Source organism: Pan paniscus, chromosome 4 (genome assembly GCF_029289425.2).
Source record: "Pan paniscus chromosome 4, NHGRI_mPanPan1-v2.0_pri, whole genome shotgun sequence".
Classification (NCBI taxonomy): Eukaryota; Metazoa; Chordata; class Mammalia; order Primates; family Hominidae; genus Pan; species Pan paniscus.
The window spans coordinates 143903696-143928311 of record NC_073253.2 but is presented as its reverse complement, the minus strand read 5'-3'; the positions used below and the strand labels follow the sequence as shown (position 1 = coordinate 143928311).

The window sequence follows — 24616 nt, the reverse complement described above, 5'->3', positions numbered from 1 at the left end:
TTTAGGATCATGAGTATTTTTCTTTTGCTTTCATTTTAGAACTCTTTTGAGCATTTCTTGTAGAACTGGTCTAGTGGTGAGAAATTCCTGTAGTACATGCTTGTATGAGAAGGGTTTTATTTCTTCTTTATATATAAAGCTTAGTTTGGCAGGATATAAGATTCTTGGCTGGCACTTTTTTTTAAGAATGCTAAAAATAGACCCCAAATCTCTCCTGGCTTATAAGGTTTCTGCTGAGAAGGCCATTGTTAGTCTGATGGAATTTCCTTTATAGGTAATGAGATGCTTATCTTTTGCTGCTTTTAGGATTTTTTCCTTGGTATTGACTTCGGATAGTCTGAAGACTGTATGCCTTGGTGGTGTTTATCTAGCAAACGATTCCTCAGGTGGTCTCTGATCTTGTAGCTGGATGTCCACATTTCTAGCAAGACCCAGTGAAATTTTCCTGAATTATTTTCTCAGATAGGTTTTCCAAGCTCTTTACTTTGTCTTCTTCTCCTTCAGGAATGTCTGCATCTCATAGATTTGGTCACTTTACACAATTCCATTTTTTCCTCAGAGGCTTGTTTCTTTTTTTTTATTGTTTTTTTTCTTTACTTTTGTCTGACTGGGTTAATTTAAAAGACCTATCTTCAGCCTCTGAAATTATTGTTTTCTGTCTGTTCTACTCTATCTTTAAAGCTTTCAACTGTATGTTGTAACTCCTTCAGTGAAATTTTCATTTTCAGAAGTTCTGTTTCTTTGTTTGTTTGTTTTAGATGTCTATGTCTTTCCTATACTGAAATGTTTTTCTGATTTCTTTGTGTTGGTTTTCAACTTTCTCTTTGATCTCACTGAGCTTATTTACAATTTATATTTTGAATTCTTTATCTGTAATTTCAGAGTTTTCGATTTGATTAGGATCCATTGCTAGAGGGCTAGTGTGATCGTTTGAGGGGTATTGCAACACTGTTTTTTATAGTGTCAGGGTCCTTGTGCAGATTATTTCTCATCTGGAGAAGCTGCCACTTCTTATTTTTGAATTTAATTTCATTGGAATGGCATTTTTTTCCTCCTTGAGGGTGTGACTGTTGTGTATATTGGTTAGGGTCCTTTGGATTTACTTCTATATGCTTTTAGGAGCCAAGGCCCTGTATGAACTCCTTGGTATAGACAGCCTTAGTGTAGTGGTTTTCTCAAATGCTAGTTGTTTCTGGATTATAGTGGTGTACTGTTTGTATGAGCAGGCTTACTGTCTCCTGCAGAGATTGGAGGTGATCTTGGAAGGCTTACCTTATTCCCTAGCACTAGTGCTGTATACTTCTGTCTGCAGAAATTATGTTGGGTTGTGCAGTTCACCCTACAGTCCAGTATGTGGTGCTTGTGGGTAAGAGCTGTTTAAGCACTATACGTTGGTGTCAGCAGAAGTTATAATGGGCCATGCAGGTTGACCCCCAGCCAGTAGGCGGTGTGATTTATTCATTTATTTTGTTGCATTTGGAAACGTATAGAGGACCCTGGAAGCACAGCTGAGAGAGAAGGTGAATGGAGTGGAATCTCGAGAATACTGGCATGACTTAGTCTGAGATTCTCCTGCTCTATACACTCTACATATTAGAGCTTCAGGGACACAGAATTCAACCCAGAGTGGCAGGAGGGCCCCTTACAATCACATTGTTATAGTAACTATAAAGACTGAAAAATTCAGTCAAACTTCCCCAGATTTTCAGCTACTTAGTATTTAAAAACTTGAGAATAAATGACAAATTGCTTGAATTTTTTTCTTTCCTTTCAGCCTAAATATGAAGGTTTGCTATGGTAGACAAACATCTTTAAATCCTTGGATAACTATAATACAAAAATCATGAAGTTCTAGGATTGGAGGAGATTTTAGCATCTGTCCACTTTGCAGTTTTTTGTTTTTGTTTTTTTTCTCCTGAAAAGCACTGTGCTGGGCTATTTGGTTTTAAGCAACAGAAACCCACTCTTCATAATGTATGCCAATGAGGAATTTTTTGAGAAGATCTGGGGTAACTCACAGATCCCAAAGAAAATTAACATACCAGGCCTTAGAGAAGGCTGGCCTGGACATATGGGGAGCAAAACTAGGCAATTTTTGAGTCATCTTGGGCTGACATAACAGAATATCACACACTGGGAGGCTGAAACAACAGAAATTTATTTTCTCAGAGTCTGGAGGCTAGAAGTCTAAGATCATGGAGCTGGCAGGGTTGATTTGTGGTGAGGCCTCTTTTCTTGCATTGTAGACAGCCACTTTCTCATTGTATCCTCACATGGCCTTTTCTCTGTGTGCTCACTTCTAGTGTCCCTTTCTCTTCCTATAAGGACACTAGTCCTATTGGATTAGGGCCCCCATTTATGGCCTTGTTGGGCATTAATTACCCACTTAAAGGCCCTATCACCAAATATAGTTACATTAGGAGTTAGGACTTCAACATATGAATTAGGGCTGGGCAGGGATACAATTCAGTCTTTCACACCAATCTTCTTAAGTGCCTTTTGGGGGATGAATCTGCTCCAATTTTGTTCTGTTTTTGGTTTCCACACTTTAAACTTGTGTTCTCAGAGGATCTGTTTGCTCTGACTTGAGTCATGGAACCACCGCTAGGTCCAGAGTATTTAGGGCCCCTTGACTGACATCCCCACTGGTCTATGGAAAGTGGGAATGAAGGTAGTTTCTTAAAGAAAAATTGAGGAACATTATAAGAAGAAAGAAGACTATGCAGAGGAATGAATGGATGGTGGCTAGGCAAAAGCAACATTTGGCTATTTTTTTTAATTGACAATGTAATTAGAGCCCAAGTATATAAAATAACTGTGGATGTGTTCTGTTTTCTGTGGGAACAGGTAAACCTGAATTTGGCTTATTCCTCCTCTGTCTACCTCCTAGAGGTGGCCCTAAAACCATCTATGAGGTATAAAGTTTAAAAGCTGTTATCCGACTACCATTCACTCATTTCACAAATGGGGAAAGCAGCGTCCAGAGTGGAAAGGAGCTTTGCCCAAAGCTGCCCAACAGATCCAGGCAGAGTAACAATCATGACCTTGTCCTTCCAGCTTTAGTCCTGGGCAGCCCCTACTTTTGATAGCATGATCACTGTGCATTCCATTCTAAGCAAATTCAAATTAGAAACTACATTACATAGCTCCCTGGGGTATTTTTAGCTGCTAAGCACTTTTCAAGGGTTTTTTAAAACAACAATATCCAGACAGTCAAAAAGAGAAATTGCAAACATTGTGGGCAGTGCTTATCATTCATCAACAAAGATAAGATATCCTTTAAAACTGTATTGTGTGTGGCTGATCTGCTGCCTGATTAGAACTGAATGAAGCCTGGAAGGCTTTACCCATCAGTTCTCAAGCTTGGCTTCACATCAGAGTCAAATGTGGGTTCTATTAAGTGCTGGCTCTGGAGCTGTTTAACATGGACTGGATCCCAGCTTTGCCACTGCCCAGCTGTATGACTCTCTGAAGATTGCTGAAGGTCTCCAAGCCTCAGTTTCTTCATCTTTAAAAGGGGAACAAGTTTCCCCTTTTAAAATTGGGAGAATTAAACAAGCAACTGTTTAATTATAAACTTATAAACTTTAGTTATAAAATTATAAACTTATAAAATTGGGAGAATTAAACAAGCAACAGTCCTTTGTGAACAGTGTAGCATAGTAGCCTGGCCCTGATGAGTCCTCGAAAATGTTAGTAGTGGTACAGAGTCAGCTAAGTTCTTCTTCCCTTAACGTGGTTTTTAGGCTTTCCAAAACCCTTTCACATATATCCCTCACCAATCGACAACAGCTCAATAAGGCCTGCTACAATCCCATAAGACACAGAATAAGTTATTTCATGAAAGCAGAATTTCAGAAGTAAACTGGAATTGATCTGCTCTTAGAAATGAAAAGTATTCAATCTGGAAGGCTTGCTGTTATATTTAAATCAAACAGTGCTTAAAAGAGCAGCAGAGGACCCTGTTGAAAGCAGAGTAAGGTGCTTTCCCCTTTGAGGGTAATCATTCCCTTCCAGTGGGAAAAGATAGTCACCAGGGCTCACACTCTCTACTTGTTCCTCTTTGCAAATGAAGAATCTTCAAACCTGGAGGCCAAGAATCAAAGCATGGAGACAATTTGTTGCCTTCCTCTTGCCTTCTCTTAACCTCCTCCTTATGGTCTGAGGGCAAGAAGTATTGATAAGGTGGTGGGCAAGGAAATCTGTGACTCGTAGGAGGCACCCACAGAGCAATTCCCTGCCAGTACTTGGGGAAACCTTAAAATTGACGTCAAACTTCCTGCTCTCCCAGGAGGGATCTGTTTCCAAGAAAACAGGTTATGATGAGTAAGAAAGCAGTGTTCTGATCAAATTTGCATGCAGATTGAATTGTGAATCATGCTGGAGTTTGTGAGAAAGGTGACAATTTGTGAACAGGTTTTCATTTCTCCCAAGTTTTTCTGCAACCAAGTAAAACTAGATTTGCATGTGATATTCCTTTCTTTTTTAATCTTCTCTAGATACTAACAGTGACTTTGGCTTGCCAGGGTTTTGCCCCTTCCCTTAAAGGACCTATACCTCTGAAGAGAAGGAAGATAAAATTACAAATTCTGTTTAAAATGCCTTATTCAAATGCCTTCTCAGATAACATTCTGAGTTTATAGGTTCTGTAAAAGAATTGAACATGTGAGCTGAGACCATTGCAGCAGAATTGGTTGAGTTGCTGGGCGCCGGAGTGGGGCGTTGGTAAGGTCTTGAAATAGTCCTATGTGGAGTTAGGTTAAATAACAAAGGGAACTATTACCAGTAGGTATTCTAAAAAAAAATTTTTTTAAAGAAAGTGAATAGACAAGAATGGGTTTCAGTAAACCTAAATTTTGGAGCTGTGAGCCTCTTGTTCTGGTTATCTGTTTCTGTGCCCCCTAATTCTCTGGCCTTTGCAAACTAGTGGCATAAAACACTACCAATAATTTTATTATACTCATGGACTCTGTGGGTCGGGAAACCAGTGGAAGCTTGCCTCTGCTTCAGTGCTTGGTACTTTAGCTGGGAACACTGGAATTCTTGGGGCGACTCAACAGATGGGGGCTAGAATTATCTCAAAACTTGCTCATTTATACATCTGGGGGTTAATGCCCTCTGTCCAGTGGGGCCTCAGTGAGGGCTGTTGGCTGGAACCTCTCATGTGGCCTTTCCACATAATCTCTCTGCTTCTTCCCAGTATGATGATTGAGTTCCAAGAATAAGCATCTTAAAAGGATAGGGTAGAAGCTGCATCTCTTCTTATGACCTAGCTTAGGAAGTCATGAGTGTCACTTGTCATCATGCTCCTTCCAGATTCAAGGGGAGGGAAAAAGACCCCGTATCCCAAAGAAGTATCTAGTTCACATTGAAAGAAGAGCACATGGCATGGGATATTTGGTGTGGCTAGTTTTGGAAAACATGATGGACCACACCTCCCAACAGCATCAATCCAGAACTTTAAACTTTTCTGCAATTTCTGATGGTAACATCCTAACATGTTCAATATCCTACCATGGCCCAGCATGATCTGACTCCAGCCTCTCTCTGACCTCACCACTCTCCTTTGCTCTCTGAGCTTCAGCCACACCAGTCTTCATTCTGCTCTTGAACATATCAACATTTTTCTCTCTTTGGAACGTTCAGGCATACTGGTTTCTCTGCCTGGAATACCGTTCCCCTCTTTGTATTGTTCCTCCCAAAAGGAAGATCAAAGCAGGCTATATGGTTTGGCTCTGTGTCCCCACCAAATCTCATCACAGATTGTAATCCCCACATGTCAAGGGAGGGACCTGGTGGGAGGTAATTGGATCATGGGGGCAGATTTCCTCCTTGGTGTTCTTATGATAGTAAGTGAGTTCTCATGAGATCTGATGGTTTAAAAGTGTTTGGCAGATCCCCCCTCATTCTCCCCCTCTCTCCTGCTGCCATGTAAGAAGCGCCTTGCTTCCCCTTTGCCTTCTGCCATGATTGTAAGTTTTCTAAGGCCTCCCCAGCCATGTGGAACTGTGAGTCAATTCAGCCTCTTTCCTTTATAAATTACCCAGTCTCAGGTAGCTCCTTATAGCAGTGTAAAACAGACGAATACAGTAGGTGTATCTTTTGTTTTAAATTCCTTGACCTTGTTTCCATAAGCTGTCATGTTAGCATGGAGAAAGCAGGCAACCAAGCACAAACGCTTTTATTTGCTTACACCCTGTCTCTCTGAGTCACTGACCCTAAGAGAGGTGTATAGAGAATTTTAGCAGGCCAAACCATACAACCTCTTTTTTTAACCTTCCTATGTCTGTGCAGCAGGAGAAGAGAAATGAGGATCGCAAGCCTTGGCAGTCTTGATGTCATCAGATGCTAGGTGTCTGCTGCTAACTCAGAAGATGACAGGTCCCATAGGCTGTTTTTGTTTTTTTTTTTTTTTTGTTTCCTCTCTCTTTTTTTAAATAAATGGGCCACTGCAACTGAAACTCAAATCCTCCCACCCTTGAAAGTAACTGCCTCATCTTAGTGGGGGGTGGGGGGGGGGGTGGGAAATGGCTGTATTCTATGGAAAAGAAGCCATGCACTCAAGTCTCAGTTATCTCTTAGGGACACCTGGGGCCAAAGAGCAGGCCAATCACTTTTACAAACACTGAAAGCATGTTTCCTGGAACCAATATAATTCCACTACTGTAAACATTTAAACCCTTCCCTCAAGCAGCAACCTCAACACTGACAATTTTATCTTCTGAAAAGAAACACGTTCTTATAATCCAGAGGTTGGTAAACTTTTTCTGCAAAGGGGCAGATAGCAAATATTTTAGGCTTTGCAGAGCCGTGTGGCAGCAATTCAATTCTGCAGCTGTAGCACAAAGGGAGCTATAGTATGTAAAGAAGTGGCTGTGTCTGTGTTGCAATGAAACTTTATTTATGGGCACTGAAATTTTCTCATATTTCACATAATTTTCATATGTCATGAAATATTATTCTGCTTTTGATCTTTCTTTAAGCCATTTAAAAAGTAAAAACCAATCTTATCTCATGAGCTGTACAAAAACAGGCAGCAGGGCTGGATTTGGCTCGCTGGCCCTAGCAATTTAATTCATTACTCTGGAATACTCAATTCCCTCCAATTCACAGTTTAAAGGTCACACAATTTGCCAGGAACAACCTGGCCAGTGGTAGTGGTTTTCTAGTATTTGTACTGGGACATCACCCATCTCTGCTTTGTTAATTATTACATATTCTTTAAATATCAGTGTGAATTTCAATCCTTAGAAAAGCTCGTTAAGAGCTTTAATTGGAATTACATTATATTTCTTCATAGTTTTCTGTACGTTTTGGTACTTATTATTTGTGTTTATACCTTTAATTTGTTCACTCATGGGATTACTGTCTGTCTGTCCTGCAAGACTGTTAACCCCAGGAGAGCAGAAAATGGGTTGATTTCTCATAGACTGTATCCCTAGCTCTAGCGAAATCCCTGACACATAGCAGAGACCTCAAAAATCTTTAATGAATGAAAGAAATCTAGTTTTCTCTTGTTTGTTTTTGTTCTTGTGCTGAAGAGAAGCAGAGCATGTGAGAAAATGGCATTTAAAAAATCAGACTAACTCTGGAGGCAGTAGGAGAATTTCTTGCTAGGGTATTAAAATGGAGGCACTAGAACTGAACTCCAAACTCAAATCTGGAGAAGAGTGTGAGTTGTGAGAGACCATCACCTCCCGTGTTCTGAAAGCTAAACCTCTATTAATTATGTCATTTTTGCTCACAATTCACGTATTTCATTCTACTCACCACAGTAATAAGTATAGATTTGTTTGTGTAATCATTTGATTACTCTCTGTCTTCCCTTCATGACTGGAGTGGTTATGTATATTTTGTTTAAAAATTGTCAAAATAAGAAGACTTTTAAGACAGATACAGAACTTGAAAACTACATTAGATAAGATAAATAAACTGGAAAATAAGTCCATTAGGTTCACTTATTTGAAGCACAGTTTTTGGTCAGGTTAATTTTTCAGTTCTTAATTTTAGTCTTGCATTATTCGGGTTAATCTAACTGTATCTGATGCTCTGACAGGCTTTAGAATCTCTCTATATATTTAACATATTGTTTAAGGGCAATGCCAGAGAAAGGCTGAGAATGTATTCATTTATTCAACAAATATGTATTAGGAAATGCAAGATTACAAAAATACAATCCTTGCCTGAAAGAAGCCAAATATGGGAAACTCGTATGACTTCCCTTCTCCATTCCTATCTCATCCTTTGCTTGCTCTTGATTCTGCAAATTGGCATTTGGTTTATGTCAGATCTGGACTAATTCAGGAAGCCAGTAACCAATGAGCACATTTGCACTGGTTTCTAGCCCTCTCTCTGAGACCTGAGAAGTTAGCATGAGTGAGGGGTTGTATTCATCAGGGTTCTCTAGAAGGACAGAACTAACAGGATAGATGTGTATTTAAAGGGGGAGTTTATTAAGGAGTATTGACTCACACAATCACAAGATGAAGTCTCACAATAGGCTGTCTACAAGCTGAGGAGCAAGAAAGCCAATCCGAGTCCCAAAGCCTCAAAAGTAGGGAAGCCAACTGTGTAGCCTTCAGTCTGTGGTCAAAGGCCTGAGAGCTCCTGGCCAACCACTGGTGTAAGTCCAAGAACACAAAAGCTAAAGAACTTGGAGTCTGATATTTGAGGGCAGGAAGCATCCTGCAAAGGAGAAAGTTGAAGGCTGGAAGACTCAGCAAGTCTGCTCTTTGCAACTTCTGCCTGCTTTATTCTAGCCACAGTGGCAGCTGATTAAAGCTGACTAAAATTAAGATTAGAGGGTTCCCACCCAGATTCAGGGTGGGTTTGCCTCTCCCAGTCCACTGACTCAAATGTTAATCTCCTTTGGCAACACCCTCACAGATACATGCAGGAACAATACTTTGCATCCTTCTATCCAGTCAAGTTGGCACTCAACATGAACCATCACGGAGGTATTGTCTGTGCCTTGCGTTTTTCTACAGCCTGAGGATCTCCCTTCTCTGTCTTATGTGGAAAGAGACCTAAGCAAGAAGATTTGGCTCCAAGCCTGTACAAGGAATCTCCTGCTAGTAAGGGAAAGAAATCCGAAGAGCACTGTGCTGGAAGTTGGAAACCCTGGTTCCTTCCCAGCTCAGCCACAAATTCTCTAAGTAGCCCTAGGCAAGTTGCTTTTCTCTCTCTGGATCTTAATTTCCTATTTAAAAAAATGAAAAAAAAACTAGAAAAATTATCTCTAAGATTTTTCTGAGGGCTCACATTCTCACATTCAACTTATCACTGTATGCCTGTAGTTGGGAAACCATAATGAACACTACAATTCATAATTCTTAGTTTAATGATCATTCTGTTTTTGTGAAACTTAACTTTTCAATATTTAAACAAGATCAGCCTCCTTTAAAGAGTCTCTGACTGAAAACAGCTGAAGATTAAGAGGTTCTAAGGTGTGAAATGTCAATGATATTCTTTTAAAGGGGAAGAATCCTTTTCGGGGATATTTTTCTTAGAGTTAGCTCCAATCAGATAACAGATAGAGGGAGAGGACTTTTTAATTCAGGACAGCTACTATTTATTGAGCATCTATTAGATGCTAGGTACTGTCCTAATTGCTTCATATGTATCACCCCATTTAATCCTCTCTACAACAGTATCTTATTCGAACAAAAAACTAAGAGTTTGTTTCTAACAGGCCAACACAGAGCAGGATGATGCTTAGCATCAGGATGAAAGTGTGAAGGGAGTAATTAAGAATGCATTCTTGGCCTGGCACGGTGGCTCATGCCTGTAATCTCAGCACTTTGGGAGGCCGAGGCAGGCAGATCACTTGTGGTCAGGAGTTTGAGACCACCCTGGCCAATATAGCAAAACCCCATCTCTACTAAAAATACAAAAATTAGCTGGGCCTGGTGGCTCGTGCCTGTATTCTCAGCTACTTTGGAGGCTGAGGTAGAAGAATCGCTTCAACTCGGGAGGTGGAGGTTGCAGTGAGCCAAGATCACACCACTGAACTACAGCCTGGGTGACAGAGTGAGACTAGGTCTCAAAAGAAGAAAAAAAATGCATTCTTATTAGTTCATGACTATGCAATGAAATGCTGTTGTTTATTTTATTCACCAAAGACTTTCCAGCAGCCTTCCTAGTCCAAAAATAAGGCACTCACTATTCCATGTCACTGCAGCTTAAATCCTATATTTAATTATAAAAGATAGTGGAGAAGAATGAGATGGGAAAGGCCAACTAAGGTGGGTAAGGACTTAGCAAGTATGTGGAGAAGGGTATGTGTTTGACCCCAACTTATTAGCCCAGGGGATGGTTCATGTAGTTATAAACACATGAGTAGTTTGGAAGGGTGGGTTGAAGGAAATCCATAGAAGGATATTATTTTACGATAAAGTCATTGTTTTTGTTTGCAGGAGAGGTAGAAGCCAGATACATAGTGACAGCTATAAGCAAAGTGTAGGCAACATAGGAAAAAGACAGGATGAAGACAGAGCTCACCACAGAGCAAGGTGGAGGTTGCCTGAGAATGAGGAGGGCCCAAGGATGTGTGCAGACGAGAAAGCAAGTGGTGGAGGGAGGAAAGAAGGAGAAAGGAAAGGAGAGGGGAGAGAGCAAGCGAACATCCAGCTATCTCTTCAGTTGTTCTGCTTAGGTCTCTCACAGTTTCCTCAAAATCAATATTTTTTACCTTCTTGAAAAAGCAAGTTCAACTTCATTTTATTTGAAACACTGACTTTATCACAGAATAAAATAGGGTTGAGCTTGTTTTTATTCTGTCATAGAATTCTAGAATTCAAATTGTCAAATAAATTTTGGTGTGTCTACTTTCAAAATATTTCTCAGCCACATTCATGTTGTCCAGTCTCTACTACCACCATCCTTATTTAAACCATTATCATCTCTTGCTTCACTGCTTGAAAATCTCATAGTTAGCTTTCACGTTTTTATTCACCTTCCAAAACTGTTATCTTGGAGTAACTGCAGTGATCTTTTGAAATGGGATTATAGCACGTCCCTCCTTAAAATGCTTCAGTGACTTCCCATTGCCCTTTGAACAAAATCTAAATTTTCTCTGTCATACATAGTCAATCTCCTCCTGTTCAGCTCTGCTGCAGCCACACGAGCCTTCTTTCCATTCTTCAAGCTCCTGATTCCCTTTTTCTTGAAGTCGTTGCACCCGCACTTCCTTTGGGCTGGAACAGTTTACCTCCAGCTCTTTGTAGACCAGTCCCTTCTCTTCCTCTGGGTCTAACATTAGGTGCCTCTTCCTGAGTGATGCCCAACCCAACGACCCCTCCATTAGTCTCCATAATAGCACCTTGCTAGTTCCTGCATGTCACTTGCACAATTTGTAAGACTATATTTATTTGTTTGCTTGCTTTTCAAGTTGTCTATTTCTCCTGTTAGACTGTGTACTCCATGAAGAAAGACTATCTTGGCTCTTTTAGTCACTGTTGTGTCCCTGAAGCTTAGCATGGTGTCTAGCACATTACTGTTGGCATTCAGTAAAGATTGGCTGAATGAATAAATAAAAGGAAGAAAGAAAATCATAGATCTAGATGATATTTTATATCTGTATATATACATACACATACATCTATATATATATAGTATTATTAGGATTGGTGAATAAGCTTTTTAATTAACAAAGAACCATAATTTTGTAAGCTGTTTTAAACATTCTCCTATGGCAAAGAAAGGGCAGCAGGTATAATTGAATACTTGAAATAGTGACATTCCTTTACTTTGTAAAATGATATTTTTAGTGCATTCATTTCTCCTCTAATTGTTGCTGCATTTATTTCAGTTCCCATGGGAACCTAGAGAAGGACTTTCCCTATACTCCCCCACCTCTTTGGGCTTCAGCAAAAGAAAATGGACCTCAAGGGAGTCTTCAAGAGCTGCTTCAAAATTTACTGTTCATCAAAGCACTTGCTGAAGACTGGCTTCGTTTCAGAGGCTGTGCTGAGTGTTACGGAGAAGGAGGTGAAGGAGATAAGGTGCTTACCATGAAGGAGAGGTGGCCGCATGAATGCATCATTTTAATACAGTGCAATAAGTGAGGTGATGAGCTTTGCACAGATTTTATGGAATTAAGGAAAGAGGTCAGGAAAGCTTTTAGAAACTGTAGAGACAGTGCCTAAATTGCGTTTGAAGTTTGTCCCGAGTCAGCAGATGAGAGAGGGGAGGGAAGAGTGGAAAGCAATCTACGTCAATTATCTTCCTATTTCAATTCAAAAGCATAAATGAGATTTAAAACACAAAAGAAAAAAAATGAGAGGAATTAAACTTCAGAAAAGTAAAATACACAGTCGTCCACTGCTTATGTCCATGTGGGAAGGATGGATATGGGCCCAGCTAAAGAAAACTGTGAACTGTGGAAGAAAAAATTCCCACACATTTGTCATCCTGGGTTTTCCCAAGTAAAAGGGGTCAAATAGCCACCTTTGGGATGCATCCAACAGTCCCATGTAAGAGATTTTCTTAGGGTGCGGGGTGAGGATTATGGGGGAAGAGATGTACCAGTCTGAAAGGGAGTAAGCTTGACCACGTGGCTGAGTGGCATCTCTGAAACCAATAGGGATAATGATAGTGCTGTAGTCCACCTGGTTGGTCCAGAAATGGTGTTTTCATCAAAAGAACACAGTCTAGCAATCTACAGCCATTTCAAAATAACCCAAATCTCTTGTAAGTATGTCTCAGCAACAGGAAGGTGCAACATAATTTCCAGGAACATTCAAATTCCCTCTTTTCCTGCTTTTTTCCCACCTGCCTCTCCAACTTCAGGTGCTGCCTTCAGTTTCTCTGCTCTTTAACTCTCTCCTCAAATCCTCATGTCCTTTTTATTACCCCATCATTTCCTCTTGACCTCGAATCCTGCTATCTCAAGAATTATAAGGAGGACCTCCCCATTTGGATGGGGGAGGAGCCTCAACAGCTAATTATTTTAATTAAGTCACATTCTTATTAATAGAATCACTGGGACCTAATTCTGCTACAGACATAGAATCTGATAGTGTGAGAAGCAGAAGGAAATCGGATATCTTAGTACAATGTTCTCCCTTTACAAATTAGAGGTCTATGGTCTAGAGAAAGGAGCCCAGGAGCAGCTTCTCAGTGCCAGGACCATCTGATAATTAAGGGAGTATGTTCTTATTTTCATAGCTACACTCCCTTCAATGAGGCTCAGAACTTAATTTCCGACGATGTAATTCCCGCCTCAGAAGATTCTAGTGTGTCACAGTGGGATCACAATGCTACCTTAAAGATTTTCCTTGTGAAACTGGAATAGAATTTTCGCCTTCTATTTTTATGTTTGAAACATGTTAACATTTTTAAAAATTGCCTTTCTTGTTGGCGTTTCTATTGATTCTTTCCACCAACTACCCAAAATAATTAAATGCATAATAAGGAGCAAAATGTATGGAATCATCCAAATGCTTGCTCTTGATTATTTTCTACCACATTAAAAACTTGTTTTTGCATAACTAAATCCGCAGGGGTAGAGTTTACAACAAATGCTCCTAATAATGAGGTGCCTGCCACTGAGCCTGGTGGTTTGCATGCATCATCTCACTTAAGCCTTGCAACATTCCTGTGAATGAGGTAACTGTTTCCACTTCACAGGAAAGTGGAGATTGGGAGAGGTTGGGCTCCAGGTCACACGGTAAATGGGGGAGCCAGTGTCCAAGCCCAGGTATGGCAGAATTAAAGTCTGAGCTCTTAATCTCTGCATTACACTCATGAAATACATTGATTCAAAGGTGCAGTCATCCTCATTTCCACAGACTAGGTGTCATAGATGAACACAATGAGAAGGAACCGTTTTCACTGTTGTGTTCAGCCTCGAAAAGGATTTAGTTTTGGTGAACTATTGCAAGGCTGTGAGGAAGTTTTTTGGAAAGCATGTCTGGGGTAGATCAACCTAAAGTACCACCTGTGACAGTTTTAATATCTTATAGATTCTTGCCCTGCAATTCTATCTTCTCATCTCCCTTTCCTACAGGGTGTGTATGCTCAGAATCTTTTTGGGTTCTTGGAACAACAGTTAAACTACTCCTTCCTTATCAGGTTACATGCATCACTGGTTACACACACAGACACACACAGACACACACATACAATTCACCTCCTTTGCTTCACACTTCATTTCTAGTGTCTTTCAGGTTTAACTACTAGCATAAAACTGTCTTTACATTCCTTATTATTTTAATGATTGTTACAACTCTGATTGCCCATTAACTTTAAGTTACTGTTATAAATAAGACTAGAGTCACTATTAATTAACGGGGATGTAGTCAGGAACACAAGTATAATGTAATTTCTCTTGCTGTCTCATAGGTCCATAGAGAGACCCAAGTGATGATAGCAACCAGCCATTCAAGGTAATATATTTCTACAACTCCTTGGTGGACAATAAAGGCTTAACCCAAAGATGCCTCCCTAGGGAAGATATCACGCTTGGTGGTGGCCACCCATTCTCATGTCCTTAACAATAAAAATAGCTCCATCATCTCCATTTCTAGCCCAAATATCTCACCCAAGGTCTCAGTGCTGAACTTTCAAGTGCCTTTTGGCATTATTTTTTAAAGTTCTTCAGCTAAAGCAAATTGAATCTTTAAAACTAAACTGATTATTCTAGAACTGTGCTGTTCAATGTGGTAGCCAACAACCATGTGTGGCTGCTATTGAACACAAGAAAAGCAGCTAGTCTGGGGGTGGAGCCGAGATGGCTGAATAGGAACAGCTCCAGTCTACAGCTCCCAGCGTGAGCGACGCAGAAGATGGGTGATTTCTGCATTTCCAACTGAGGTACTGGGTTCATCTTACTGGGGAGTGCCAGACAGTGGGTGCAGGACAGTGGGTGCAGCGCACCGTGCATGAGCCAAAGCAGGGCAAGGCATTGCCTTACCTGGGAAATGCAAGGGGTCAGGGAATTCCCTTTCCTAGTCAAAGAAAGGGGTGACAGACGGCACCTGGAAAATCAGGTCACTCCCACCCTAATACTGCGCTTTTCCAACAGGCTTAACAAAGAGCACACCAGGAGATTATATCCTGCACATGGCTCAGTGGGTCCTATGCCCATGGAGCCTCACTCATTGCTAGCACAGCAGTCTGAGATCAAGCTGCAAGGCAGCAGTGAGGCTGGGGGAGGGGTGCCCGCCATTGCCCAGGATTGAGTAGGTAAACAAAGCAGCCAGGAAGCTTGAACTGGGTGGAGCCCACCACAGATCAAGGAGGCCTGCCTGCCTCTGTAGGCTCCACCTCTGGGGGCAGGGCACAGACAAACAAAAGACAGCAATAACCTCTGCAACCTAAATGTCCCTGTCTGACAGTTTTGAAGAGAGTAGTGGTTCTCCCAGCATGCAGCTTGAGATCTGAGAGCGAGCAGACTGCCTCCTCAAGTGGGTCCTTGACCCCCGAGTAGCCTAACTAGGAGGCACCCCCGAGTAGGGGCAGACTGACACCTCACACAGCCAGGTACTCCTCTGAGACAAAAATTCCAGAGGAACAATCAGGCAGCAGCATCTGCGGTTCACCAATATGCGCTGTTCTGCAGCCACCGCTGCTGATACCCAGGCAAACAGGGTCTGGAGTGGACCTCCAGCAAACTCCAACAAACCTGCAGCTGAGGGTCCTGACTGTTAGAAGGTAAACTAACAAACAGAAAGGACCTCCACACCAAAAACCCATCTGTACGTCACAATCATCAAAGACCAAAGGTAGATGAAACCAGTAAGATAGGGGAAAAAAAAGCAGAAAAACCAGAAACTCTAAAAATCAGAATGCCTCTCCTCCTCCAAAGGAACACATCTCCTTAACAACAACAGAACAAAGCTGGATGGAGAATGACTTTGACAAGTTGAGAGAAGAACGCTTCAGTAGATCAAACTACTCCAAACTAAAGGAGGAAGTTTGAACCAACGGCAAAGAAGTTAAAAACTTTGAAAAAAATTAGACAAATGGCTAACTAGAATAAGCGAAGCAGAGAAGTCCTCAAAGGACCTGATGGAACTGAAAACCATGGCACAGGAACTACGTGACGAATGCACAAGCCTCAGTAATCGATGCAATCAACTGGAAGAAAGGGTATCAGCGATGGAAGATGAAATGAATGAAATGAAGCATGAAGAGAAGTTTAGAGAAAAAAGAATAAAAAGAAATGAACAAAGCCTCCAAGAAATATGGGACTATGTGAAAAGACCCAATCTACGTCTGATTGGTGTACCTAAAAGTGACGGGGAGAATGGAAACAAGTTGGAAAACACTCTGCAGGATATTATCCAGGAGAACTTCCCCAACCTAGCAAGGCAGGCCAACATTCAAATTCAGGAAATACAGAGAACACCACAAAGATACTCCTCGAGAAGAGCAACTCCAAGACACATAATTGTCAGATTCACCAAAGTTGAAATGAAGGAAAAAATGTTAAAGGCAGCAAGAGAGAAAGGTCAGGTTACCCACAAAGGGAAGCCCATCAGACTAACAGCTGATATCTCAGCAGGAACTCTACAAGCCAGAAGAGAGTGGGGGCCAATATTCAACATTCTTAAAGAAAAGAATTTTCAACCCAGAATTTCATATCCAGCCAAACTAAGCTTCATAAGTGAAGGAGAAATAAAATACTTTACATACAAGCAAATGCTGAGAGATTTTCTCACCACCAGGCCTGCCCTAAAAGAGCTCCTCAAGGAAGCACTAAACATGGAAAGGAACGATCAGTACCAGCCACTGCAAAAACATGCTAAATTGTAAAGACTATCAAGGCTAGGAAGAAACTCCATCAAATAATGAGCAAAATAACCAGCTAACATCATAATGACAGGATCAAATTCACACATAACAATACTAACCTTAAATGTAAATGGGCTAAATGCTCCAATTAAAAGGCACAGACTGGCAAATTGGATAAAGAGTCAAGACCCATCAGTGTGCTGTATTCAGGAAACCCATCTCATGTGCAGAGACACACATAGGCTCAAAGTAAAGGGATGGAGGAAGATCTACCAAGCAAATGGAAAACAAAAAAAGGCAGGGGTTGCAATCCTAGTCTCAGATAAAACAGACTTTAAACCAACAAAGATCAAAAGAGACAAAGAAGGCCATTACATAATGGTAAAGGGATCAATTCAACAAGAAGAGCTAACTATCCTAAGTATATATGCACCCAATACAGAAGCACCAAGATTCATAAAACAAGTCCTTAGTGACCTACAAAGAGACTTAGACTCCCACATAATAATAATGGGAGAGTTTAACACCCCACTGTCAACATTAGACAGATCAATGAGACAGAAAGTTAACAAGGATATCCAGGAATTGAAGTCAGCTCTGCAGCAAGCAGACCTAATAGACATCTACAGAACTCTCCACCCCAAATCAACAGAATATACATTCTTTTCAGCACCACACCACACCTATTCCAAAATTGATCACATAGTTGGAAGTAAAGCACTCCTCAGCAAATGTAAAAGAATGGAAATTATAACAAACTGTCTCTCAGACCACAGTGCAATCAAACTAGAACTCAGGATTAAAAAACTCACTCAAAACCGCTCAACTACATGGAAACTGAACAACCTGCTCCTGAATGACTACTGGGTACATAACGAAATGAAGGCAGAAATAAAGATGTTCTTTGAAACCAATGAGAACAAAGACACAACGTACCAGAATCTCTGGGACACATTCAAAGCAGTGTGTAGAGGGAAATTTATAGCACTAAATGCCTACAAGAGAAAGCAGCAAAGATCTAAAATTGACACTCTAACATCACAATTAAAAGAACTAGAGAAGCAAGAGCAAACACATTCAAAAGTTAGCAGAAGGCAAGAAATAACTAAGATCAGAGCAGAACTGAAGGAAATAGAGACACAAAAAACCCTTCAAAAAATCAATGAATCCAGGAGCTGTTTTTTTGAAAAGATCAACAAAATTGATAGATGGCTAGCAAGACTAATAAAGAAGAAAAGAGAGAAGAATCAAATAGACGCAATAAAAAATGACAAACGGGATATCACCACTGATCCCACAGAAATACAAACTACCATCAGAGAATACTATAAACACCTCTATGCAAATAAACTAGAAAACCTAGAAGAAATGGATAAATTCCTCAACACATACACCCTCCCAAGACTAAACCAGGAAGAAGTTGAATCTCTGAACAGACCAATAACAGGCTCTGAAATTGAGGCGATAATTAATAGCTTACCAACCAAAAAAAGTCCAGGACCAGATGGATTAACAGCCAAATTCTACCAGAGGTACAAGGAGGAGCTGGTACCATTCCTTCTGAAACTATTCCAATCAATAGAAAAAGAGGGAATCCTCCCTAACTCATTTTATGAGGTCTGCATCATCCTGATACCAAAGCCTGACAGAGGCACTACAAAAAAAGAGAATTTTAGACCAATATCCTTGATGAACATTGATGCAAAAATCCTCAATAAAATACTGGCAAACCGAATCCAACAACACATCAAAAAGCTTATCCACCATGATCAAGTGGGCTTCATCCCTGGGGTGCAAGGCTGGTTCAACATATGAAAATCAATAAACGTAATCCAGCATATAAACAGAACCTAAGACAAAAACCACATGATTATCTCAATAGATGCAGAAAAGGCCTTTGACAAAATTCAACAACACTTCATGCTAAAAACTCTCAATAAATTAGGTATTGATGGGACGTATCTCAAAATAATAAGAGCTATCTATGACAAACCCACAGCCAATATCATACTGAATGGACAAAAACTGGAAGCATTCCCTTTGGAAACTGGCACAAGACAGGGATGCCCTCTCTCACCACCCCTATTCAACATAATGTTGGAAGTTCTGGCCAGGGCAATCAGGCAGGAGAAGGAAATAAAAGGCATTCAATTAGGAAAAGAGGAAGTCAAATTGTCCCTGTTTGCAGATGACATGATTGTATATCTAGAAAATCCCATCGTCTCAGCCCAAAATCTCCTTAAGCTGATAAGCAACTTCAGCAATGTCTCAGGATAAAAAATCAATGCGCAAAAATCACAAGCATTCTTATACACCAATAACAGACAAATAGAGAGCCAAATCATGAGTGAACTCCCATTCACGATTGCTTCAAAGAGTATAAAATACCTAGGAATCCAACTTACAAGGGATGTGAAGGACCTCTTCAAGGAGAACTACAAACCACTGCTCAATGAAATAAAAGAGGATACAAACAAATGGAAGAACATTCTATGCTCATGGGTAGGAAGAATCAATATCGTGAAAATGGCCATACTGCCCAAGGTAATTTATAGATTCAATGCCATCCCCATCAAGCTGCCAATGACTTTCTTCACAGAATGGGAAAAAACTACTTTAAAGTTCATATGGAACCAAAAAAGAGCCTGCATTGCCAAGTCAATCCTAAGCCAAAAGAACAAAGCTGGAGGCATCACGCTACCTGACTTCAAACTATACTACAAGGCTATAGTAATGAAACAGCATGGTACTGGTACCAAAACAGAGATATAGACCAATGGAACAGAACAGAGCCCTCAGAAATAATGCCGCGTATCTACAACTATCTGATGTTTGACAAACCTGTCAAAAACAAGCAATGGGAAAGGATTCCCTATTTAATAAATGGTGCTGGGAAAACTGGCTAGCCATATGTAGAAAGCTGAAATTGGATCCCTTCCTTATACCTTATACAAAAATTAATTCAAGATGGATTAAAGACTTACATGTTAGACCTAAAATCATAAAAACCCTAGAAGAAAACCTAGGCAATACCATTCAGGACACAGGAATGGGCAAGGACTTCATGTCTAAAACACGAAAAGCAATGGCAACAAAAGCCAAAATTGACAAATGGGATCTAATTAAACTGAAGCGCTTCTGCACAGCAAAAGAAACTACCATCAGAGTGAGCAGGCAACCTACAGAATGGGAGAAAATTTTTGCAACCTACTCATCTGACAAAGGGCTAATATCTAGAATCTACAATGAACTCAAACAAATTTACAAGAAAAAAAAACCCATCAAAAAGTGGGTGAAGGATATGAACAGACACTTCTCAAAAGAAGACATTTATGCAGCCAACAAACACATGAAAAAATGCTCATCATCACCGGCCATCAGAGAAATGCAAATCAAAACCACAATGAGATACCATCTCACACCAGTTAGAATGGCAATCATTAAAAAGTCAGGAAACAACAGGTGCTGGAGAGGAGGTGGAGAATTAGGAACACTTTTACACCGTTGGTGGGAGTGTAAACTAGTTTAACCATTATGGAAGTCGGTCTGGCGATTCCTCGGGGATCTAGAACTAGAAATACCATTTGACCCAGCCATCCCATTACTGGGTATATACCCAAAGGATTATAAATCATGCTGCTATAAAGACACATGCACACGTATGTTTATTGCGGCACTATTCACAATAGCAAAGACTTGGAACCAACCCAAATGTCCAACAATGATAGACTGGATTAAGAAAATGTGGCACATATACACCATGGAATACTATGCGGCCATAAAAAATGATGAGTTCATGTCCTTTGTAGGGACATGGATGAAACTGGAAACCATCATTCTCAGCAAACTATCACAAGGACAAAAAACCAAACACCGCATGTTCTCACTCATAGGTGGGAATTGAACAATGAGAACACATGGACACAGGAAGGGGAACATCACACACTGGGGACGGTTGTAGGGTAGGGGGAGTGGGGAGGGATAGCATTAGGAGATATACCTAATGCTAAATGAAGAGTTAATGGGTGCAGCACACCAACATGGCACATGTATATATATGTAACAAACCTGCACGTTGTGCACATGTACCCTAAAACTTAAAGTATAATAATAATAAAATAAAATAAAATAAAATAAAATAAAGAAAAGCAGCTAGTCTGAATTTGAAATGTACTGTATGTGTGGCCACACTCAACCACAAAGACTTAGTGCAAGAAAAAGAGCACAAAATACCTCATTAATGATTTTTATTGATTATGTGCTAAAATGATATTTTCTCTGTATAGAATTAAATAACATACATTATTCAAATGAATCTCACTTGTTTCTTTTTACTTTATAAGATGTGTTTATTAGAAAATTACAATTGCATATATGGCATGCATATTTCTATTGAATAGTGCTGAGCTAGAATATCAAAACTGGGAGGAACTGTTTAATCCCACACCTTATTTTATGAGTGAATAAGTGTTAATAAGTAGTGTTTATTAAGTGAGGGTTCATGTCTAATCATGTGCCCTAGCACCTTACCTCTACTATCTCATTTAATCTTTACTACAATTCTACAAGGTAGGTATCATGGTTCTGCCCACTTTAGAGATGAAGTCTGTAGAGGGGAAGTAGTTTGTCCGGTGTTACGTAGCTTGTAACTCAGATGCTTGGCACAGCATCAATTCCTGTGAATAATGGAATACACAAGTACTTCCTGAGACTTAGATACCTGTGTATGGCTCCCTGGTTGTCTCTCACTGAATCCACCTATCTCTGGTAGCCACAGTATCATGGACCTACTCCTCAATTATCCTTGCCCTCAATTCAGATTTCATTTTCTCTTTGAAATAAATGTGCGTACAGTTTAACGGAAAAGTGATTTCCCTGGAGCAGGGGCCTCTAAAATTATAGCAAAATCTATTTTTTTTTCAACTACAGAGGGAGAGGAAAGTGGCCAAATGTGAAGCTTTATGATTGAAGGTAAGTTTTCATTCCGCCTAGAGCTGTATTCGTGTCATGGCAACACATGCAGTACATACACACACACACACACAGAGAGACACACACAGACACACCCCATACAGAGCAAATCCCTCCTCCCAAACTCTTCAGATATTTACAGTGTAGCTACATCTTAGACTTGATTTTGAAAATTAGTTGAAAGGTTAAAATAACATGGACAAAAATGATAGCATTAACACATTTCCTTATAAGGACAACATTGGAAACCGTTATGCCATTTCGGAATAAATCCAACCCAGTCAATTTCTTTTACAGCTTAGAATGGATTGTTGCTTCTTTAGTTGATTGTCACATGATATTGCTTGTTTGTATTTATGAAGAATGCCATATAAAAAGTGTATTACCTGAGACACTAAAATCACACTTAGCACAGTGAGAGGCTTTCTTTGGGAGGAGTACATGAAAACTGGGAAATAAAATTTATGCCTCCCATATGCTAACTCTAGGGTATATGGTTACTGAATGAAATGGATGATAGAATTTCTCCTAGTATTTGAATTATTTTCTCTATATTTTGACAAACATGTGAAATTGAACTTGTGCAAGTTAAGTGAAAATGCATGTTACTCCTCTATATACTCAAACTTCCAGTCCCTCTGATAAACAATATTAGGTTCTTATAGATCTATCACTTATGAGGGTTCTTGAGAAAGGCGTATTAGTGATAGCAGGGTGTATTTGTCTTTAATGAGCTTGAAGAATTTATGAATTCATTCACTTACTCTTAGAATAGTAACAGGGGTATCATCTATGTGTCAGACGCTGTCCCAGGTGCTGAGAAATTTGAGAGAAATTAAGAGATCAACGCTGTCTTTAAGCTACTCAGAAATGCTAGATGGTTTACTCATTAAAAACAAAAATAAATGCCCAGGAGCATATGAGTATTGTCCCAATGAGTCAGATAAATATTTTACATTTTATCTTATCGTTATAATTATTCCTACTATTATTAGAAAAAGAAGGAGAAATAGGCTTGCAGGAAACAGAATGTTGAAAAAAGATTTCAGAACCTCTTGATCTGATGGGTCCTACTGCAGTAGACAATATGGCAGAGTGGAATAAGTCTGAGCTTTGGAGATGGTGTGAAATAGATACTTCAGGTACTTAAGTGGAAAAATAGTTGGAGGCTAGAATGGCAATTATTAGTTTTTTTCTCATAGAGCATCTCTATTTTAAACTGCATGGAACAAATGCAGACAAAAAGATCTAGTCTGTTAATGTACTAGTGTGAATCTGTTACTGCAATTCTGCCCTTTTGGAAATTTCAGTGTATATCTCTCCAAAGGTTTAAAATCATTAATCTTAAACCTCATTTTTTAAGGCTAAAAGCTCAGGAGCATCAAATTTCCCATTAATTTGCAATGTAAATATGTACCTTTCTGATTGATTTTTGCTTTGTTTTTTTCCCCCTAAGTTCACGACTTTGTTTTCCTCTGTTTTTAAAAGCTGATTGGCTAACTCATTTCAAAGGCATCTCCTTGACCTTATAGTCTTAATCTGGAATTTATTATATTTACTGTTACCAAAATGACACTATCTACATCAACTTGTACCTTCTTCCATTTTCTCTCTTCAAGGTACTTTATGCCCCAGGCTGCCTTCTGGATCAGAAAGATACTCAAAGCTATAAAGTTCACACAAAGCCAGGCTTTGTTATCACTGGAGTGTGCAGAAGGGCACTAGCCCTGAGTATGTGCCACCTCGTACGCCTCTCACATGCTTCTCCGTTTTCCCTACTTCACTTTCCTGGGTTCATTCCAAGACGGAGAATGGAAGAAACCAGAGCTAAACTTGTGTGCCTGCAGTCCAGCTGTCGTGCCTGGAGGTGAGTTGTTCTGAACCTATGGACACATAAGTTTAGAGTATGTGGGAGACACTCTCTGCTTTAAAAGATTTGGTCTTGGGCCACACCTACTGCTCTGAGCTCTGAGAGTGTGGCCGTGGAAGGACTGTGAGGCCAGCCCAATTTGCTCTTGGAAACAGGCTGCTCTATTTTCCTTTGCTTTGAGCCCCAATGTGGTCACATCCTCTACTTTGGTCTCTCCTCAACACAGCTGATGCCAACTGCTATTCCCAAGTAGCTGTGTTGTCAAGGCCCAGGATTCTTTTTTCAATTAGAAAATATTTTTGCAAACATTTTAAAGAACCCATATTTTACTTTTTCTTATTACAAAGTAAGACATATTCAATGTAGAGAATTTGGCAAATACTGAAAAATATAAATTTTAAAAAGCAAGCATGAACTCTGATTCTGCCCCTCAGAGACAACCACTGTTAACGTTTTGTGAAATTTCTCATAGATTTTTAATCTAGAACCACAGGAATTTCTACTATAGGATACTATTAAATGTGCTGTTAGGCATTCCACTTTTTCTCTTGGTAACATTTTGTGAAAGTTTCCTCATTTTATTTAAGTAGTCTATGCAACCACATTTAGATATGCTTATGTGTGTGTATACTATACAGAATGCTTTCCAGTGATGTCTTTCATAATTTAGCATTGCCGTTAGGCAAGGACCCATCCAGTATTCCTACATAGCATTACTCTCCCATTTGTGGTACAGCTACCACAAACCATGTGTTTTGATGTTTTACTCCTTACTCCATGCCTAATTGCATTTTCTTCATTTTTTATTCTTTACATCAATTTTTTTAAAAATCTAGTAATACGGTGCTTATAAGAAAAGACAAAAAGGCATCTGTCTGTTTACCACCTAAGAATCAGCCATCCCTAGAAGAGAGATCTTTTTGTTTGAGTTTGTCTATCAGGACTGTTTAATTTTGAAAAGTATAAAAAATTAGCTGGTCGTATGCAGTGGCTAATGCCTGTAATTCCAGCACTTTGGGAGGCCGAGGTGGGTGGATC

At 39.9% G+C, this 24616-nt stretch overlaps 1 protein-coding gene across 1 annotated transcript in view; it reads left to right on the top strand.

Annotated features, from left to right (window-relative positions):
- The window catches only part of HTR4 (5-hydroxytryptamine receptor 4), a 329389-nt gene that overhangs the window by 84774 nt on the left and 219999 nt on the right, over positions 1–24616 (top strand). The window contains exons 4-7 of the mRNA XM_008954466.4: positions 11810–12066; positions 14344–14387; positions 21667–21708; positions 23328–23575. The gene's annotated coding sequence lies outside the window, so the exon portion shown is untranslated. The remainder of the gene's footprint in view (positions 1–11809; positions 12067–14343; positions 14388–21666; positions 21709–23327; positions 23576–24616) is intronic.